We start from the raw sequence: 10,050 nt of genomic DNA, 5'->3' as shown, positions 1-10,050 counted from the left end.
TAAGTCTCATTCATGGCAATAGTGAAGCCATTATATTTAGTTTCTACCACTTCAGTATATAAAGAAATAGCAATTGGCACTTAGGAAGATGAACCTGAAAAGAAGAGCTGTATTTAGTCAAACAATAAATAAATATGTGCTGGGGGGGAAATGCAATTTCAAAGGGACTCAGGGAACAATTTCTTAGATAGCAAAAAAAAAAAGGAAAAAATTCAAAAAGAAAATATCACAAATGCTATTTTTAATCCCCAAAAATGACAACTGAGAAGACATTATCAACCCATATGCCTGTTTACATACTGATATAAGATCATAGAGTCATATGGCTTCTAAGGTCCAGTCTCTTCATTTTATGTATGACTAAGCTGAGGCTCAGAGAGACTAAGTGATTTGCCCAAGGTCACAGTGGTAGTAAATGCCAGGGCTGTGATTCAAATCAGTATCCTCTGATTTCAAATCCAGCACCCTTTCCACTACATCATATTGCCTGTACTTCAAGGAATAGAAATTTGTCAGAGATAGTCACTCCCCTCCATTGTCATGGAGTAAACAGCCCCTCTTTATTTGAATAGAGTGTCTTTAAAAGCATCTATGGCCAAAAAGAACATCACCCCTCAACCAGCCATTTGGTAAGTATCTCTCAACTTACACATATTACACCTTATATCACATTACACATTATATCACTGCATCTATATCTAAAGCCTTTCCAGATTGGAAGAACCTGCCAGAATTTATCCTTTGCTGAGTAAGTTTCAAGAGCCAGGAGTCATCTCCAAGAAATGATGAAGCCTTAGAATAGGACTTAAGCATAAGGTCTATTTTCACACCTTCATGATATCTTTATGAAAATGGCTCATGCATGCATTGAGTATATCTTTGATTAAAAAAATCCAAAGAAAATAGGATTTCAAAGATTTTTCTGTAACAGACTATTGCTTTGCATTCATGCTATTCATGCACAGAAAAGGTAAAAAGTTCACTGTCTATTATTTGTTGATATCTTAAAAGTATATCATTCAGTAAAATAAAACGCTGACTTAAAACTCTTCTTAAATAATGTATCTGTCATGTATGTTTAAAATAATAAGATTCTATGACAGATCCAACTGTGCAGTAACTTTTTTTAATGAGTCATCAAATATTAGCAGCAAATCAAACAGAGAAACACATGTTTACCCGAGGTGGCTGCCAGTATCATGGAGGATATTCTGCACAATTGAAATAGAAGATGGATTCCTCATTGATGATAAAAATCTATAAATGTTTTATTCATAGATAGCAACTTACTAATTCCATTAAACCTAAAATATTACAAAGCATCTTTGAGGAAATCCATTATTATTCGAGAGATTGTTTTAATCATCCACAATAGAAAAATAATGTGGTTGAATAATGCATACTGTCCAGATTCTGACATGTAGACATGGAGGGATAGACTACTAAGTCTTTCAACATGTATATTCCTGGACAGATGATCCACATGTTTAAATTGGGTCCAGAAGAAACTGGGCTGGATCACATTTGGGAAATTCATAATGCTTTCAGTGCTCCTAAGCTGTTCAGTGATGCAAAATCCCTTTCATCTCTATAACACCAATATTCTCATGGTAATACTATAATTCCATGTCATGAGAATTAAAATTTTAGGTGATCCAAATGGCAAAGAAAGATACATTGTACATGGAAGGAAGCTTCAGAATATTGCCAATAGTATGTGTTTTTGAAGTGGCATAATATATATCATCGTGGAAAACTGCCCTAATATCTTAGATCCAGAGGAAAAAATAAAAGTTGAAAGAACCCACCAATTACCTCCTGAAAGAGATCCCAAAATGAAAACTCTTAGGAATATTATAGCCAAATTCCAGAGCTCTTGGGTCAAGGAGAAAATGTTTCAAGCAACCAGAAAGAAACAGCTCAAATATTGTGAAGCCACAGTTGGGAAAGCACAAGATTTAGCAGCTTCTGTATTGAAGTATTGGAGGATTTGGAATGTGATATTCTGGAGAGCAAAGGAGTTAAGATTACAACCAAAAACTGAGATAATTGAGGGCATTGGGACAGCAAGTGGTTAATTGTGGGAACTGAATGGCAGAACACTAGAGCAAAAAGACAGACTTACAGACCAAATGATTGCCATACCTGTAGCCATTGTTTCCTGCCTGTTAGGATATAGGATATATGTCAATTGTTGCTAGCTACTGACTATTTCTAGGAATTTCTGATTATCTACCGAAGAAAATATTCATTATCTTATGTGCAGCTTTTAAGTTGTCAACAAATCTTTGGCTTCTTTTATTTCTTGATTTTAAAACATTTTCCTTTTTTTCCTTTGCAATTAACTAATATGCATTTATTAAGTACTCACTATGTGTCAGGTACTGCGCTTATGCTCTTAATGAAGTCACCGAATAACAAGATATAGATTTACTTAGTTTGGAAAGCTTGTTAAGTCCTTCATAGAAATTTTCTACTTCCTTATCTTCTGCAACAGATGTCGGTGTATAAGATGTAATCATTGGGAAAATGACCCTGGATTTGTAGTCAGAGGGCCTGGGTTCAAATCTGAGAAGGCTTTGCCACTTACTATCCATGTCACTTAATCTCACCAGACTTCCCTGTCCTCATTTATAAAATGAGGGCATTAGACTAAATGGAACTCTCTAAGGTCTCTTCCAGTTCTAAATCTAGCATTCTATAATCCCATGATTTTCATGTTAGTTTGTATTTTTCTTATGTTCACTATGATCACTGCAAGGAGATATGATCAAGTGTCCCATGAAATGTCATTTCTTGTTGCCTTTGGGTGCATGATGAAACCAACTTCTTTTTTTTTTAAAAATATAATTAATTTAGTTTTCAACATTTACTTTTGAAAGATTTTGAGTTTTAAATTTTCTCTCCCTCTTTCTCTTCCCCTCCCCAAGATGGCATGCAATCTGATATAGGCTCTACTTATATATCCATATTAAACATATTTTCACATTAGTCATGATGTAAAGAAGAATTAGAACTAATGGAAGGAACCACAAGAAAGAAGAAACAAAACAAAATGACAGAAGAAAAGGAGAGCAAATAGTTCCATCTGCATTCAGACTCCTAAGTTCTCTCTCCATCATGAGTCTTTTGGAGTTGTCTTGGATCCTTGCATTGCTAAGAAGAGATGAATCTATCAAAGTCAATAATTGCACAGTATGGCTGTTACTGTGTACAATGTTTTCCTGGTTCTGCTCACTTCACTCAGCATCAGTCCATACAAGTCTTTCCAGGTTTTTCTGAAGTCTGCCTGCTCATCATTTCTTATAGTACAATAGTATTCCATTATATTCATATACCACAATTTATTCAACCATTCCCCAGTTGATGGGCATCCCCTCAATTTCTAATTCTTTGCCACCACAAAAAACCCCGCTATAAATGTTTTTGTACATGTGGGTCCTTTTCCCATTTGTATGATCTCTCTGGAATGTAGACCTAGAAGTGGTATTGCTGGGTCAAAGGGTAGGCACAGTTTTATAGCCCTTTGGGCATAGTTCCTAATTGCTTTCCAGAATGGTTGGATCAGTTCACAACTCCACCAACAATGCATTAGTGTTCCAATTTTCCCACATTTTCTCCAACATTTATCATTTCCCTGTTTTCTCATGTTAGCCCATCTGATAGGTATGATGTGGCACCTCAGAATTGAAACCAATTTATTTATTTGACTCTTTGAGGAGAATCTGTGAGGCATCTTTCCATTTAGCTGAAACATCTTTGTCTTTTTTATTTTACTTCCAGTCACACTGCCCATAGTTACGTGTTTCACTTCTTCAAATAGTATTAACTCATTGGTTACTGGACAAAGGTTTTATATTAAGAATAGTAACAACAAATTAATGTTTGTAGATGGCCCAAGAGCTTAGTGATTATTAGCACCTTCTGTGTTCATCACTGCATAAGCATAAAGGGGTCACAAAAATTAAGAAATGTTTATTTTTATCAATTTCATGTGTCACTGTAGTTGTAAAAAAAAATCGTCACCTTGAGGTTAACCTTCTGGCTCAAGCTATCTGAATTTAGGTAGGTCTGGCCGCAAGCAAAAGACATGGTCTGTTGCCAGGGCTGTATTTCATGCCTTTTCAGTTGGTAGAACCTACCAGAGTTGGCACTAAACTGGCCATAGTCTTCAAGAACTCAGGATGGCCTCTGTGCTTCAGTGAGACATTGGAGTAGGCCTTTTGTGGACCATAGAATTATATTGTGAAAAAAACCAAAAGTCAGATTTAGATAAGAAGTACAGCCTAAATATGGTAATATAGTTACATTCTACCACGGCAGCATCTTAGTATATGTGTATATGTCTGTGTATACATACATAACAGAAATTATGTATGTTATGTATTGGGCCCTAGCCACCCTGACACACCATCTAATAGGTCTTAGAAAGTTTACAATTGCATTGACCTACACGGACAAAATTACAGATCCCTGAAGAATTAAGTTTTATTGATAATGTGAATAATTCTTAGGGAATAAAGAGAGCAAAATAGTGTTCTTTGCTTATTTTTATTCATGTTCCTTCTTAATGTCATTTTAGCAGGATGAGTGGCAAGATGAGGGAGTGTTTCATAAGCAGTCATATTTATATAAGGAAAATTTGTAAGTTAGGTGTTCAGAATTTATGGTTCATAGATCTCCTCTCTATTTATACCTTTCAATTTAACACTTAAAAAATGAAAAAAAGATCATGCAGAGAGAGTATAGTGTAGTTGATACATCTTGGATATCTTGGAGTCATAAAGACGTAGGTTAAAAACCTGCCTCTGGCACTTTTAAGCTACTTGACCCTCAGCAAGTTGTTTAATCTCTGTGTGTCTCCGACAACTCCCAAGGATTTATTTGTCATTGACAGATTGTATCTTTGTTGGTGGAAAGTTCTCCACACAGACAGAATCCGTGATCTTTCCTATATTGTTTTGTAAATCAGATTTGTAGCTCTCTTATCCACAAATTAATTCATATGTTTATGTTCTGTTTTCTCAACCGAATTAAAAGAGTTTTGTACAAAATAACCACGTTTTACACTTCTTTTGAAATCCATAATTCCTAGCACAATGCAATGCCCATAACAGGGAGACAACAATAGACCATTACGCAATTATTTATTAATAAAAGATCCTTGAGAGTCATTAAGTTGCCTGTAGTAAAGTAATCCACATATAGAGTTAGCACTTTTAAAGAACAATAATTAAAACTTGGGGCTAAGTGGCTTCAGTAAAAATCATTCATAAAAATTTTTAGATATCTGAAATGGTTAATATAATTGTAGATGATAATCAAAAACCTTTAGATGCACAGAAGCTGGTGGGAAGTAGCTGGAACACAAATTGGCATTTGAGGGAGTTGAGCAGGATGACAAGTTATAATAACATTCAGCCAAATAGGAATGGATTACATGAGTGAAACCCATTAATCCTACCAAATGATGGTAGGATTAAGAGAGGTTGAAGGGAGAAGTCAAATGGGTTGCTCCAACCAGGAAAAGTTATATGGTGGGGAAAATTTTGAAATTCTGTTCTAGAGCATTTTTTGACAAACAACCAATGACGATAATGTTTATTATTATTTTTATTTATAACAGAAATGGACCAGAACTTCAATATCTTTGACCAAAGACTATTGTCAAAGTTATTTCACAGAGAAAATGCAATCTCTTTCAGCAGATAGGGTCAGCATTTAGTCAGTAGAACAATTATATTGGAGCCACAAGTGACAATGTTATAGGGTCATCCCTGTTTTTAGGGCACTGAATGACTGGCCTATTTAAACCTTCTGCTATTTTATGTCTTGGTCTTTCAACCTTACTCTCTCTAGACCTGAAGTGGCTGTGGATATACCTCTTCTTTGTTCTTCTCAAACGGACCTCTGTTTTTCCAGTTTTTATCAGTTCATGATCCATAGCTGTTTACTCCCCCAACACCTGGATGGTGTAACTCCCCCTTTTGGGATTTGGAATGGAATTTCTCCTTTATTTACATCTTTCTAGCTTCTGTCTTCTACCAAAGCAGCTAGGTTTAGTTATACAACTTATCTTAGGCTGTTTCTTAGTGAGTTTTCAAAAGCAAAAGGGAAAGGACAGAGCCAGCAAGTGCTCCCAGTGCTTATTCTAGGAAAGTAGGAACTCTGCTGCAAGGGCAAAGATTGGTGGCAACTTAAAATTAAAATAACATTTTCTCCAAATTTTGAAATGGCTGGTGCCAAAATAGACTCTTAAGAATTATAAGTGTGTCTTTGTTGGATAATAAGAACCATACCCTTAGAACTGTGCTTGAATATATTTTGCTCGAAATTACTTTCAAGAAACTATTGGCATGACTCTGAGCCCACAGAGCTGCTGAGTCAAGAGCATAGAGCTTCTGCTGGCTAGAGTTCGTGCTGATAATGTCAAAACAGGATGAATGCTAGAGATGCCCATCACCTTTATAAAGGGCTGGTGCTTAGGGGAAGAAGACTATGTCAGGCATTTAGTAATTTCACTATCACTTCTGGTAACATACTTCTTGATTTCTATTGTAGTACAATATAAGAATACAATGTACGTGATTATCAATACAAGGTATATAAGAATATAAGGTACTTGAGGGCAGGGATTGTTTTGTCTTCATATTCCCCAGTGCCTAGCACTGTGCTTGGCATATAGGAGATGCTTAACATAGACTGTTGTAGATCTTCCTAGCTTTGGTCTAATCCCCATATTCTTACTTCTGCCTTACCTCTTGGACTGACAAGTTCCTGAGATACTACAGTTCTGACACAGTCAAGCTTGTCATTTATGCTTTTCCAAGCTTCTCATTTATGCTCTTCCTTGGATCCTGCTTTGGACTCTGTCTCTCTTTCTCAAGGAAGAGCTGTTTTTGTTTCCCCTCAGGCCCTTTGGCCATCCTAATAACCAACATATGTTAGCCAGATGACATGAGGGATATGACAGGGTGGGGGATAGCTCCCTGGGAAGGTAACAAACATTTATGAGGTTCTTATTCTGTACTAGGTACACAGTAGTTGCTCAATAAATGACTGATTTGAAGTGAATTGTGCACATGTGAAGATTATTCTTTTGCTACTGACTACACCTTATTAGGAGAACTTTGTTGTCACTTTTGATTTGCTGTCTTTAAGATTTTGACCACACAAAAAAACACACCATTTTAAATAAATGGCCAGTTGTGGGGCTGGTTTGCTGCTATTCCTGAAACCTCTACAACTATGACACATTGGAGGGGTCCTCCCAGATACTCCATTTAAAAGGAGTTGCCCAGGGCAGCTGTTTCAATTTTCCACCCTACTGTATACTTCTCTGGACTTTCTTCATGCCTCCCCACTTAGCATAGTGCCTGGCACATAGTAGGAGCTTAATCTTTATTGTCTGACATTGTGTTTATCATCTTTCAGTGGGTCCTTGCATGGGTCTTCTCTAGAAGATTGTACCCACTATCATCTTTTCTCTCTCTCTTTCTCATATTCTTTATCTATTAGATCCTTCCCTACCACGTCTCCCCTTTTCTTAAAAAATCCTCACTAGATTCTATCATGCTTCCTAGCTGTCCTAAAATGACTCCTCAGCTAAACTTCAAAAAGCCATCCACACTTGATTCCTTCACTTCTTCTCCTCTCAATTTCTTCTTAAACTATGCAGTCTGGTTTCCACCCTTACCATTAAACTGAAACTGCATCCTCCAAAGTTACTAATGATCTTTTAATAGCCAAATCTAATGATCTTTTCTGCATTCTCATCCTTTTAACATCTCTACAATATTTAACAATGTTGATCACTTCATTCTTGATTATCTTCTGTGACAGTATGTCTTGGTTCTCCTATCATTCTAAGTGCTCCTCAATTTTTTAAAATTGCATCTTCATCTATGTCATGCCCACTAATAAATGATACCTGCCAAAAGTCGGTCCTGTGCCTTCTTTTTATTTCTCTCTAGACTTAGTAATCATATCAGTTTCACTAGCTTCGATTATCATCTTGATATAGATGATTTCTAGGCCTATATATGTAGCTCTAGTCTCTCTCTTGAGCTCCAGTCTTATATCGCTGTCTATGGAGTAATTTGAACTGGATATTTTTTAGGAATGCTAAATTCAACATGTCAAAAATATAACTCATCATTCCCCTTATCCCCTTCACCCCCATCTCTCTATAGAACTTTCCTATTACTGTAGAGGTTACCACTATCCTTCTCCTCACCCAGATTCAGAACCTTGGTATCACTCTTAACTCTTGGAGAGAAGGTCCTTGAGGATAGGGACAATTTTTGCTTTTTCTTTATGTTCTTGGTGCTTAGCACAATGCCTGCCACTTAATAAATGCTTGTTGATTCTGACGGAATCATGGAACTTCCGAATTGGAAGGGAACCTAGTAACCATCTTGTCTAACACATGCCTGAAAAGAATCCGATCTAAAAGATAAACAAGCAGTCATCCAGCCTCTCTTTTTTGTTACTTATATTCAGTTTATTATATAACAGAAGTTAGCCTGGTCACATTAAGGAAAATTTAACTGAGCTCATTTTAAATTAGAGTTTTCCTTAAATTTAGTCCATAGAGATAAGATCAGATGGTAGTCACTTTGCAAGACAAATGCTGAAATCCAAGTTGAATTTTTGAAGTGTCATACATTTGTTAGTAGGAAGGATTAGATGAAGAAATCAATGTACTGAGAAAATAAACTATTCGAGAGTTGCCAATGTTGGTCCAAATGTTAGTCACCCCGAAATATGAGTCACGCTCCTAAAGTTATCTCTTTGTAAAAAATATATATGTACACACAGACATGAATACTGAAAAATAACTGTTTAGAGGCTGCAGAAAGGTTCTATCTAAGCCGAAGTTTTGGAAAAATAATGTAGCTTTGACTTAGAACAGTGCTATGTTTTAAGGAATAAAACAAGGCAGTTATTAGCCATTGAATAATATAAAGTCCTTCATCATTCTGATGACTCATTGTGGTATAGAGATGTCCCTGAGTTCTTGAATGCTATACTGATGAATCGCAAACTGTCTTGGATATTACCATGGCAGAGAGGATTTGAATACAGGTGTGATGTATCTGTCTTGTAAGGATCAGTCTAACTAATGCTCAGAGAGGTTCCTCCTTAGAAGAGTGGCTAACAATGATGAATTTTTCCAACCAAAGTAAACCATGAAGATTATTTACTAAGAAGTGAAGAGATTATAATCTGTGTCAGTGCAGAACACTCACATTCATGAAATCATAGATTTTTTAAAGCATTGTGGTTAACATAAATTTGTAAATTTTAAATAGTGACAAAACATTAGCAAATGGGAAGGAACTGTCCTTCATAAATTGCACTGATATCCTTGTTAAGAGATGAGTAAAATGATTCAATACCCTGCCATTTGGGAGTGAAATTTGCCTGATTACATATTTCTCTAGCAATTTGAAAAGGAAATTGGATATCAAAATGATGCCTCAGAAATTGGAAGAGAGGGCATCATTTTATTTCCAAAAGGCAAATGTAAACATTCACTTGAATAATAGAAAAATAAACTAAGGTGAATCAACTAAGCTGCTCTTTCCTTTGATGTTTTGCTGCCCTCCTTCTGCAGACAGCTTTACTGTATAGTGAAATGTTCACTGTAGAAAATCCCAGTAATTTCCCCACTGTTTATACTTGTACTGGGGAGGAAGAGAGCATCCTTGAAATGGTGTGTTATGAAAAGTGTATAATATACTCTGGGAAAAATGTTCTACACTTTAGACCATTTAGTTGGGAGTGTACAGTTTGTGTGGCAGAGAAATAGATCAGGTTTGGATTGTGAAGTTAGGAGCCAGAATACAGATGGCTCTGAATACCAGGCTAAGAATTTTAGACTTTTATCTTATTGCCAATGGAAAGCCTTTGAAGATTTCTCAGCAGGTAGGTAATGTGTATAAGGAGGCATTTGGGGTAAATTAATCTGAAAATGACATGTAGAATAAATTAAAAGGTAGGGAGGAGGATCAGGAAACTGGAGGCAAAGAGAGATGTTTGTTACAC

General features: G+C 36.1%; 1 protein-coding gene across 1 annotated transcript in view; it reads left to right on the top strand.

Annotated features, from left to right (window-relative positions):
* NUP35 (nucleoporin 35) overlaps window positions 1-10,050 on the top strand; it is an 89,879-nt gene that overhangs the window by 11,879 nt on the left and 67,950 nt on the right. The window lies entirely within an intron of this gene.

The sequence above is a fragment of the Phascolarctos cinereus genome, unplaced genomic scaffold (genome assembly GCF_003287225.1).
Source record: "Phascolarctos cinereus isolate Bilbo 61053 unplaced genomic scaffold, phaCin_HiC Scaffold_726;HRSCAF=1367, whole genome shotgun sequence".
Taxonomy (NCBI): Eukaryota; Metazoa; Chordata; class Mammalia; order Diprotodontia; family Phascolarctidae; genus Phascolarctos; species Phascolarctos cinereus.
This window is presented reverse-complemented; position numbering and strand designations above follow the sequence as displayed.